Below are 12,619 nucleotides of genomic sequence, written 5' to 3'. Positions count from 1 at the left end.
TATTTATAGATATGTACTACCAATAACACGCAAATATTAGCACATCAAACACATATTATCAGCTAAAACATGAAGAAAAATCAGCAAGAACTCAGTGAACATTACGTCAGATCCTTCAGAAATATGTTGTACTATATTACATGCAAATATCAGCAACTATCAAACTTATATTATCAATGAAGCTAAAACAAGAAAAAAAAAATCAATGAAAAATGAACACAAACAACGTCAGGTCCTCCAGAAATACTTTATAACACTCAAATATTAGCAATTATCAAACTTATATTAACGAGTCAACAAAAAATATCAATTTCTGAAAATATGTAACGGTGCCCAGAGACAAATACTACACAAATGGGCAAAACACGAATGGTAGCAGCGAGAGATACCCGTCTAGCGCAGCAGTCGACACCAGACACTACAGGCAAGCTCTTCACCCGGCGCTTCCTATCACAGTCTGCCTCGGACATAAACTCCACCTGATGTTGATGTACACTACCATTAAGTCCTGCAGAAGCGGGTACTCGGCGCTGCTTTACGGCCTTTGTATCCCAGACATGAACGGCCTTAATACGTAATGCTAATGAGACAAGAGTTACACTGGCTCATTCACTTCCTGCTACTGTGTCTTCATGTTTTGTTCCTCTGTCATCTTGATTGTATCGAAAGGAGGGTTCGTCAAGGTGATTGTTTATGATTAATTGTTTATTTGTTATTTTTCTAGTTTTTTACTCGTGTTTCTGTTTTTTTTTTTTTTTTTACGTGATTTATTGCCTTTGAAGTTTCGTTGTTTGTAGTGAAAAGCTCGTTGTCTAAATATAGTAGAAGTAATTTTTTTTTTTTTTTTCGGTTATATATCACCACTATTAACTATTCACTCTCATCAGCTGTTACCATTATTACTATCATTATTAAATTTCACGATAAAAACAATACACTGTTCTCGATCAAGCCTCAGATAACGCTCCATTAATTCAGTGACCCGTTTGTATCAGCCAACATATGTAGACATGCTCGCATGGCTACCGGGTGGGAGCTGAGGCCAGAAGAGAAAGGATATATATACCACTCAGAAGTTTATTTACAGATGAAGGAAGGTTATCTAATTAGTGCATTTGAGTGAAAGAAATAGGCGCTTTTTTGCTCCAAGAGTCTCAGGACAAGTCATTATATAACTCCTTCACCTCCGCATAAGACACGAGGAAGAGAGGTCATTTAACTTCTTCAGTACTAGGACATATTTTTTATCATGAGTTTTGGGTGTGATTAGACCATTTCATTTATATTACAAAGGATTTATGCAGGTCAGAAGATTGATGGCAGTCTTCACCATTTTGATCCCTACATAAGTTTCTGAAGATGTATAAAATCACCAGAATGAATATGAAAATGTATCATGGTACTGAAGGGGATAACAGGTCAGGTCATGTGTAGGTTGGGAAGCTTGACCTTTGTATTGGCGCTTCCTTGATGTTGTTTCTTGTCTTTGTGCTCTATTCATTAAGTCCTTCGCTGACTTTCTCTCTTCCACATTTCATACACTATTTCTTATTTTTCTCCACCACTGCCAACTATTCCCTCTCCAGTGGCGAGATTCTTTCATTTCAAGGTCGCTCCTCCTGTTGCCTTGCTCCTGTTACCCGCGCAGTGTTGCTTGTTTACTGGTCCACGTTTTTCCAGACACTCTTGGAATAACAGTTCTGGGTAAAGAGAGCAGTTTCATAACTCCGGATTAACTTGATGTATATTTTTTTTCCTGGTGTGTATAGCTATTGTGTATTATTGTTACTACGTACATCACAGCTTCAGACATGGAATTGAATTGCTTGTAATAGGTAAAATGTTTTATGTTAGCAAATACAGTCACTTCCTTCCTCCTGTGAAAAGAAAGCAGATTCTCCCATCTCTTTTTAGGGAGGCAGAAACAGTATAGCCCGGATTATAAAACAGCCCCCTCTCCTTCCCACCAAAAGCCGTAAGAAAGTATTGTTCCTTTCAGCGGCTGCATCAAGTGGCGCGCCCCTTCCCTCGTGATGCGGGCAATAACCTTGTTTTTGTGACGCCATAACACCCCTCCTCCCTGCCGCTGTGGCGCTCCAATGGCAAGGTTGGTGGGCCCGCCATCACTGTTCGGTGCAGTCCGTAACCATAAAGCGCAATTTGTCTACAAATGTTTCACGGCACACGTGTTCCGCTACTGTGAGTTTATTTTTTTCGCTGGAAATTAAATTGGAGCACGGAAAAAAGGAGAAAAAAGTAGGAAGGATAGTCTAGAATATGAGAGCTTGCTTTCCATCTTCCCTTCTGTTTCGCCATTGTCTTAACACTGTATGGGCTTTCACTTCAACAAACTCCTGCCTTCAGTTACGCATTCTCTTTCTCTCGTCTCAGAGTAACAAGAGACTGAACTCAAATAAAGAAAAAAAATCTGCCATCGTTTTCACTGGAATGGAATTAAAAATAAAACATTAACTTTTCCTTATCTATCTATCTATCTATCTATTCGTTTATACAACACTGCATCACGAGCAAATAACAAAAACCAAACAAGACAAAAACCTGTGAATTTTGGCAACAACATAGACAAAAGCTGCCTCGCTCGTCACTCTGCCTTAGCTCCCTCCCAAAAATGCAATAGTGATACGCCTCGCCATGCTGAGAGCTGAGTGCTGCTGGGTAGTGGTGGTGGTGATGGTGATGGTGATGTTTGGGGTGGTTGATTGTCTCGGCAACACAATCTTAAAGAGAAGCAATGCAAGTGTGAAGATATAATTATAATCATTACGTATAACAGAACTTAAGAAGAGAGGAGATAAGTAAAGGAAAGTAGACTAGAGTGAACTATCGGTACAGAAAATCAAGTTTACGTGAGAACATACGAAATTAAGGGAAACTGCAAGAAATCGTTATGGCTACACGTGGCTCTGTGTGTGTGCCTGTGTGTGTGTGTGTTTGTGTGCCATAATAAATGTATAGCGTCAATCATGAGGGGATAGCATTGTCTTTTCGCGTGCTAATTCAATGTTTTGTTTCGTGATGCATCATTAACTTTACTACGGCCAGAGGCAACGTTTTGTGTCGCCTGATTGCCGTGACTACAAAATCAGTAATTGCCGCTAATTGTTGTTACTACCTTCTTTATTATCAACATCACGTAATGGTAATAATGCAGTATGTATGCAACACAAGTAACAGTTTATCCTTTATTCTCTGCGTGCTTTATTCCTTGACAGTTGTACCATCACCATCACCACCATCATCACCACCACCACAACCACCACTATCACTTCTACAATCAACAAAAACATAGTTACCATTAAGACCACAATCACATTCATAACTATCGCTAATACTACCATTAATTCTACCATTAATGCCACTTCACCACCACTACCATCACCACCAACAATATGACTTTTACCATCAACACAAACATAGCTACCACCACCATAGCCACAATTACATTCATAACTATCACTAATACTACCATTAATACTACCATTACTGCCATTTTAACACCATCACCACCACCACCACCACTAAGTATACCACTACCATCAACACAAACATAGATACCACCATAACCACAATCATATTCATAATTATCACTAATATTATCATTAATCCTACCATTATTTCCACTTCAGCACCACCATCACCATTACAACCACCATGTCTACCATCAGCATCACTACCACCACCATCGCCACCACCATGGGTAAGTTCGCTCGAAAACTTTATCTCATAACGAATTTATGAGGGAAAAGCAGCGGTGGTGTTTTAACAAGATGATAAAAATTAAGGTAGCCACCGCAGCAGGCGCTCCTCCACACTCTCACATCAGCGCGCCAAAATATTCTCAAACAAGTGGGAAGCTTTTCAACTTAACTAAAAGGAAATATGTACCTTTAAAAAAAATCTACCACAAGAAATTTAAAGGAAAAAGCATGTCAGTGAGTATCATGAGAGAAATTTACTTAGGCTACCGTCATCATAAGTTATTCAGTCACATATTCTGAAACATTTCCGCGCCGCACCTTCACTATTTTCAAAGGGTTCTACAAAAAGTGAGACGGGTTTTTAAGGGTGTTTCTGTAATTCTAGTGACATATTAACAAGTTTTCTGTGTAATTAACAGGATGAATATTCTTTAGAACTCGGCTCTCTACGGTCTTTCAAAATGGTCGCGGTGAAAGAAGGAAGTGTTTCTGAATAAAGGGCTACATGTGATGGCAAAAAGAATAACAGGAAATAAAATAAGAGTCAACTGTTTGGCTTCATAAAGCTTCGAAGAGGATGACTTAGCTATCTATCACACGAAAAATGTACATACTGCCACCACAAGAAGCTTAACCCCTCCAACAGTAGGACACATTATTACCTTTAGATTTGTGTACGATAAGACCATTTTACTGACATTAGGAAGGGTCTATGGAGGTCAGAAAATTTATGACCACAGTCTTTACTATTTTAATGCCCAACATAAGTTTCTGAAGCTGTATAAAATCACCAAATAGTAAGTAGAAAGAAAATGAAAACGCGTCTTGGTACTGAAGGGTTAATTTAATACGAATAATAATAATATATTGTAATTTCACTCCTAGGAATAATAGTGATAGCTAGGAAAAGGAAAATAATAACCCACTGTTAGCCATTAAAAAAGAGGAACAGTCTATCATAAAAGCTAAGTACTGTCTTTATCAATACCCACGTCAAATAACATGAGTACTGATAAGCTTAACCCCTTCAGTATCAGGACACGTCTTCATATTGATTCTGGTTACAATTTGGTGATTTTATACAGCTTTAGAAACTCAAGTGGGGATTAAAATAGTGAAGACTTTTCCCATTAATCTTTTGATCTCCACAGACACTTCGTAATGTAAATAAAACCGTCTAAATACACCCAAAGCTCAAGTAAAAATGCGTCCTAGTACTGAAAGGGTTAGTACAAACTAGAAAGGAAAGGATAATCACCCTTTGTTTGCCATTCCAATAAGAGGAAGGACGATTTCTCAGAGTTAAGGTTAATTTACCTCGACACGCGCACCTGACGCTACTTTCTATAGGGAGAGTCACGTCATAAGGGGTAAGGAAATAGACCAGAGAGGAACCGCCTATTAACTGCCGGCAAGTGATGAAAGAGACCGTGTTTGTGTTTCTCGACTCCTTAATTCTGTTGGGTGAACCATGAAAGGCATTACGTTACACCTTCCGTATATTGAACTTGTCTGGTTATGGTGTCTAGAAGAATGGCTGTTTTAATGACGCACACACACACACACACACACACACACACACTCTCTCTCTCTCTCTCTTGAAAACTCACCAATAATGCACAATTTGTTTACTCATACTACAATACCCTTTTGGATTTCTTTACCTATCAATCATCAGATAACCCAGCCCAGATCTCTCGTCTTGGCGTTGTCTAGATGGCGACAAACTGGGAACCTTGCCAGCCTCCAATAAGAGTAAACAGAATTAAGGGAATCATAAATATCCGAACTCTATTATTTGTTCCTTTACTTATTCAACTCTCGGTCTTTGCTGGGTGTGATGATGTAATGCAAGAGTGTAAGTGTTAGAATGGGTGACGTATTGGGCGCTTGCTTTTGATATGAGATAGTTACTTTGTGTGTGTGTGTGTGTGTGTGTGTGTGTGTGTGTGTGTGTGTGTGTGTGTGTGTGTGTGTGTGTGTGTGTGTGTGTGTGTGTGTGTGTGTGTGTGTGTGTGTGTGTTTTAACAAGTTTTACTAAAGAATACACACAAAATGATCTTCCACATTTTCAGTCTTTTCATTTTCCCTCTCTGACCTTCAGTAATAGCACCTTCTTTCTATTCCACCTTTCTCTCTCTCTCTCTCTCTCTCTCTCTCTCTCTCTCTCTCTCTCTCTCTCTCTCTCTCATTCACTGTTTCCCCGTCGATGCTTTATCAATAACAACAAAATTATAAGCAAGGGAGTTCACACCATTGGAAGGTCAAGGGGGAACGAAACATTTCTAAAAAGTTCAAAGTACGACTCGATCCCTGCAAGAATATTGGAATTCTGTTGAAATAATTTACTGATGACCTGCTTTACTTTTGTTTTTTTTTTATGTATGACGGGAAAGCTGGCCCAAGGGAAGAATAAAACGAAAAAAAAAATAAGAGATCCACTAACTTGCCATTCCCCTTGCAGGTCAGAGAGAGTTAGCCAAAAGAAAGTGATAAATATCTTGAAACCTCCTTCTTAAATGTAGTCAGGTCATAGGAGGTTGTAGGAGGTTGGAAATACAGAAGTAGGTAGGGAGTTCATTTTCTATTAGTATAGGGAAGGTTTGGCGGAGAGTAGATAGGAGTGGAACTAGAAAGAGAGGGAGAGATGGATGGGAAGGAATAGGGAAGGGAAGGGAAGGGAAGGGAGATGGTTAGGGTGCAGACTTTGGTAGATATGGATAACAGGGAATGAACACACACACACACACACAGAGACACAGCACTTCCTTCTCTCCACAGACCCTACGTTCTACACTCTCCTTCCTCTTTCTCTCCCCTATGAAAAAAAAACTATATATATTCCCACATACATAACGGTCCACGAAGGCTGACCAGTGGACCGGCGCTTGTTATTTCCTGTTTGTTTATTTCCAGCCAAACTTCCCGCAGCGTTTACCTGGATCTCGAGCAAGCCCTTCGCGGTAAGTTACCTCAATAGGTCAGGTGAATCTTCCAGGAAAGTTGTTGCTTTTTTTTTCTCTACAGGTATTTGCGTTTTGAGTGCTTACGTTCGGCCCAGCACAAACGGCGGGGACCAGATGTGTTTGCCTGCAGCTTTACGGCGCACTTGTTTATCTACACACGAATTAAACAATTATATTTAAAGAGCACAGAGCTAATAACACGCACGTAAAAAGGCAGGATACGGCTACTCCCGCAGAGAGAGGGGGAGACATGCGAACTTAATTACACACAGGTCCCTCCCGGTGATAAAAACATAGGCGAAGTTTGTTACCGTGCCGCCCAAACACGCCACACTGCTCTCTGTTGGCAAGGACCGGGCACAGTGCGCGAGGGAAGCCTGTGAACAAGACCACCGATCCACCCTCCGCTGCGGTACTCACACTCTACCCACCCAGACACGGCCAATGCAAAGAACTGGTATTGTGACAAGTTTCTACATACGAGAAGAGAAGGGAGAGTTTTAGGTGTTTCAGTGAAGTTTTTACTTATTTTTTCAAGTTGAAGGTCGAGAGAAAGAGATAGAGACAGACAGAGAGACAGAGAGAGAGAGAGGCATCCAGGAACAAATACACAAACATAAAATAAACAAAAATGATGACATAACAGAAAAAAAACATACATATACATAAATAAATAAATATAAACATAGAGAAACAGACAAACAAACGGAAATAACAAATAACCTCATAAACAATATAAAGGCAAACAACCAAAGAACAAGCAGGCGTACAGACAAACAGACAAACAGACAGACAAATAGAGAGTTAGACAGACAAACAGATAGATGGACAGATAGACAGACGGACAGACAGTCAGAGAGGTAGAATCAAGTGCTCAAAGGAGACTCAGTAATGCCCTCCAAAGCACAAGGCTTCTTCAGTCTCGCCACTAACTTACTGAATTAAAGCTGAAAACAGGACTCTCTCTCTCTCTCTCTCTCTCTCTCTCTCTCTCTCTCTCTCTCTGGTAGTATTCAATCTCTCTTTCTTCCTTTTCTCCTTCCTTTCCTAAACTATATGAAACCTCTCCATGTCTTTCTTTCATTGTATATACCTTAACTATCTCTCTCTCTCTCTCTCTCTCTCTCTCTCTCTCTCTCTCTCTCTCTCTCTCTCTCTCTCTCTCTCTCTCTCTCTCTCTCTCACGTAAGCAGTTAAGTACGTGAAAACATTAGATAAAACTCGCGGTGCAACCTCGAGATTAAACTGGACCACTTAGGACATCAGTAAAAGTGAAGGAAAGAGAGACCACATCGACACAACTCCCCGACCCTCACCCCCGCCACACAGGCCCTTAGTGGTGATCCTGGCATGATTCCCGAGCCCCGAGTCGCCTCCAGTGGACCTTATCGGGAGCATAGGGTCATTTGGAGACGACTGTATGAGGCCCTGAGTCGCCGCTTCTTCCGTCACTTATCAAACCGTAACTGTGACCTGCCCAACATGATCTTTCCCCTTAGCGCGGCATTACAGACGAGTGTGAGGGAGGAGAGCCGTGCGTGGGGATCAGAGAAGCTGTGACGGGAGATTGTGATGTGACGGCTGGTGAGAAGTGAGGCAGGAGGTGATGGTTGTACTGGTTATTGTTATTGGTTATGGTGTTAGTGGGATTGCAAGTGGTGGTGGTGGTGGTGGTGATGGTTTGCTAGAAGGCTATTCATTTATAAGTTCATTTTCTTTTATTTTTATTGTGTTTTTTGTTACAGACACACACACACACACACACACACACACACACACACACACACACACACACACACACACACACACACAGAGAGAGAGAGAGAGAGAGAGAGAGAGAGAGAGAGAGAGAGAGAGAGAGAGAGAGAGAGAGAGAGAGAGAGAGAGAGAGAGAGAGAGAGAGAGAGAGAGAGAGAGAGAGAGAGAGAGAGAGAGTCGCATGAAAGAAGGAACGTGTGTTTAACAAATACTTGTAATGTACGAGCGAATCCACAGACATAAAAACACAGAGCAGATGAAGTATTTATCATCAAAGGTAAATCTCTTAACGTGCTCTCTCTCTCTCTCTCTCTCTCTCTCTCTCTCTCTCTCTCTCTCTCTCTCTCTCTCTGTGGACTCTTAAACGCTCTACTTTCTCACCATCACTACTTTCAAAAGGCATTAGTTAAAGATGTTCTTGTTTTATGGGTAGTTTTATGGTTCCGGTGATGGACTGGTAAAATTTCTAGATTATAAATAAGAGGAACTGTCTTGAAAACCCGGCTAGTCGTCTTTTTGGCCTTGGAAAACTGCCGTGGTGAGAAAGCAAGGCACTTCTGAACATAGGCCTCTCTCACTGTAAACACACCTACATCACTTAGGAAGAGGGTGGGAAGCAGCACTAAGATAATATTACACGGGCGATGCTTTGGGATCATTACGAGGCTGTTGGGTCTTGTTGAGGCTGGCGCGGGGAGGCCTCGTCTATTTATCAAGGGATGCTACCGCGCTGCAATGCTGTAATGCCATGACGCTGGTGGGTTGCTACAGACAGGTGTGTGAGGATGAGGAAGACGAGAGAGTGTTGTGCTCAGCTGTGTTTATGCTATGTAGGTCAATGTGTGCTGAATAGAACCGAAAGGAGTGAAATGTAAGATTTTGAGGATTTATTGAGGTAGATTGAATTGGATGATGTGGTTATATTTGTACCTTCTACGTATTTGTTTTAACCCTTTCGGTACTGGGACACATTTTTACCTTGAGATTTGTGTGATATTAGACCATTTTATTGACTTCATGAAGGGTCTATGGAGGTCAAAAGATTAATGGCTACAGTCTTCACTATTTTAATCACCCCACATAAGTTTCTGAAGTTATAAAATCACCATATAGAAACCAGAATGCATATGTAAACGCGTCATGGTACCGAAGGGGTTAACATGGTCTATATTCCCAATCTATCTAAATGCCATACCTTTTCTCTCCCAACAATCTACCTGTCCTTTCATTCCAGATAATTACAATCTACTCTATTCTTACTCTCGATAACCTAACCTGACCAAACCTAACCTAACCTAATCTAACTTACCTCCCTTGCTTTTCTATCCATATATATCAGATGGCTTACCTCCCTATCCGGATAATTACAGCTGGAACTCCCTGCCTGCTTCTGTATTTCCATCTTCCTACGACTTGATTTCTTTTAAGAGGGAGGTTTCAAGACATTTCTCCCTGTCTTCTGGCTAATTTTTTTTTATCTTTAAGGGAACTGGCATTCATGCGGGCCTTTTCTTAAATTGTTTGTTGCCTTTGGCCGGCTACTCCTCTTGCATAAAAGAAAATATCCTATCTCTCTCTCTCTCTCTCTCTCTCTCTCTCTCTCTCTCTCTCTCTCTCTCTCAAACCTAAAAACTGTCATACCCGGACAATAATGTGTACTATCTTCACACTGGATAACCTGTTGTCGTATTCTCTCTCTGGGTAACTTGCAACCCATCCTGCGTTTCCCCCTGGATAACGCGTACCCTGCCTTACCTTCTTCTCAGGATAACTCGCCTACTACCTGTCGTACTTCCTCTCCGGATAACAACTTTCACGTCTCTTGCACCCATTCCTTTCCCAAACAGCTCGTCAATCTCGCAGCTCACGCATCCTGTCACCAAGTCATCCTGCTATCCCATCAGCCTTCCCTTCCCTGCCTTCCCTGCCTTCCCTGTCTTCCCTACTATACCTGCCCTTCCTTTCTCTCCCCTGCTATCCGCCTCCCTTCAATCCCTCTCCCTCTGCTCTCGTCCTGACATCCCATCATGGCGGCGGCCACTTGGTAAATCTGACCGAATGAAATATGGGTCAAATCTTCCATCTTGAAGCCCGAAAATACCTTCCGGAAATAGAAACGCTCTCCGTTAAACAGGTTCTGTCACTGACGGAAGAAGGAAGTTGCTCGGAAAGTACATAGATTGACACACACTCAGACACACACACACACACACACACACACACACACACACACACACACACACACACACACACACACACACACACACACACACACACACACACACAAACGCACATACACACGCACATTGGTGAAAGAAAAAAAAGATTCATAGTTTCCATGAATGAAGTAGAAAAGTAAACACAATGACATCATTCTAGGTCCTGTATTTTGAAACGCTTAGCTGTCTCACCAACACTGCTTTCTGAGGGCTCCACTTGAAGATACTCGTGTTTGTAAGAGTAGTTTTTAATGTTCTGATGATAGATTTTAAAAGATTTCTAGTTAAATAAAGAGAGAAACTGTCTTGAAAACCCGTTTAGTTGTCCCAGTATCCTTGGAAAATTGTCGTAGTGAAAGGAGAAGGTGTTTCTGAATGTGAGCGTAGGTATACACGCTTCCTGTTTGAGTATACACGTTAATCTCTCATTCTGAAACAACACAGGCAGAAACCGGAAGATGCTGCGTCTGACCACAGGACTGAAGGAGAAAGAAAAGAGGAAAATAAGAGCAAAACTAAAGGAATAGGAAAGAAAAGGACACAGCAATGCATCAGAATCTAGAAAATAACACAAGACACTTCATCCTTCGAGACAGTGAGGGATACAGAGGAGAGTGGAAGGAGAAGGAAGGAGGAGAATAAGAGAGAAAGGAAAATGGAATACAGGAAAAGAAGAGAAGTGGTAAGATGAGGAGATAAAATACGCGAGATGAGGCAGGCGGGGAATATGGCAAAAAGGAGGTAAGAAGAAAGGAAAAGAATGGTGGAAGAGACGAAACCTGGAGGAGGAAATAGTGGAGGTAAAAATGGACTAGTAAAGAATTTGAGAGGACAGAACCAATAGAAGCAGGAGGAAAGAAGAAAGACGAAGAGAAGCAGATGGCAAATAGATGCAGAATAAATAGCAGGATAAGCAGAGAGAGAGAGAGAGAGAGAGAGAGAGAGAGAGAGAGAGAGAGAGAGAGAGAGAGAGAGAGAGAGAGACTAAAACCTTTGCACATTTTCCTCACAAATAGTTCTCTGTCGGGGATTCTTTTTGCTTTCTTCTTCCCGGAATCTCAAGTCAGCGTTAGTATTTCAGTGATCCGCGGCTCGGCGCTTCCATACATCGCGTTTATGTTAACAAGAACGATCCATTTTACTTTGGTACGCGCTGCTCTCCCGTGTTCCGCAAATGGGTTTGTCTGAGCGCGACTGTATTGTCCAGACGCACACTCGCTATTCATTTGTCTGAAAACTTGTGTGCGTATGTTCTGACTCTCTCTCTCTCTCTCTCTCTCTCTCTCTCTCTCTCTCTCTCTCTCTCTCTCTCTCTCTCCCCACATCCATTAGCTCTCCCGCACCTTTTCCTCAACAAGTGCTGCACGGTGCTAGGTATCTCCCCTTTCCTTCATTCCCTCCCTTCATTCCCTTCCGCCTCCATCACACACCACATTCCCAAGCGTTCCACCCTTCCCTTCATCTCCTCCCTCGCTTCCGTCACACGCAGCTGAGCCACACTGCGTCCTTTTACTCCTTCCGTCACCCCCAGGCTACGCTACACGTTCTCTCTGTTATCCCTTCGTTTATACACGCCACAGTACCGCAGCTCTACCACCACGGGTATCACCACTACGTTCTCGCCCCTTTCCCGTCCAACAGCGTGCCAACTCTCAGCTTTCAGCCCCGCCATACAGTCCCACAGGCGAGGACACGTCACTTATCAGCACAGCAGCTTTCACCGGCAGACCTTCTTGTTGATTCTGTTAGGAAAACTAATCAAACCCTGTGGACACAACGTTTGCTCGGATTCATCCACGCGTAAACTCATTCAGCATGACCGAATCGTATTTATCTGGGAACAAACTAATGTATTTCGGGAACAATTTCGTTTTATTCACGTCGTCAATTCGCCTCGTTGGTTTCTTTATTCTTATTTGATTGGATTAAACGTGCGCTGGTGAGTCAGAAATAAACA

This window comes from Portunus trituberculatus, chromosome 19 (assembly GCF_017591435.1).
Source record: "Portunus trituberculatus isolate SZX2019 chromosome 19, ASM1759143v1, whole genome shotgun sequence".
NCBI lineage: Eukaryota > Metazoa > Arthropoda > Malacostraca > Decapoda > Portunidae > Portunus > Portunus trituberculatus.
This window is presented reverse-complemented; position numbering follows the sequence as displayed.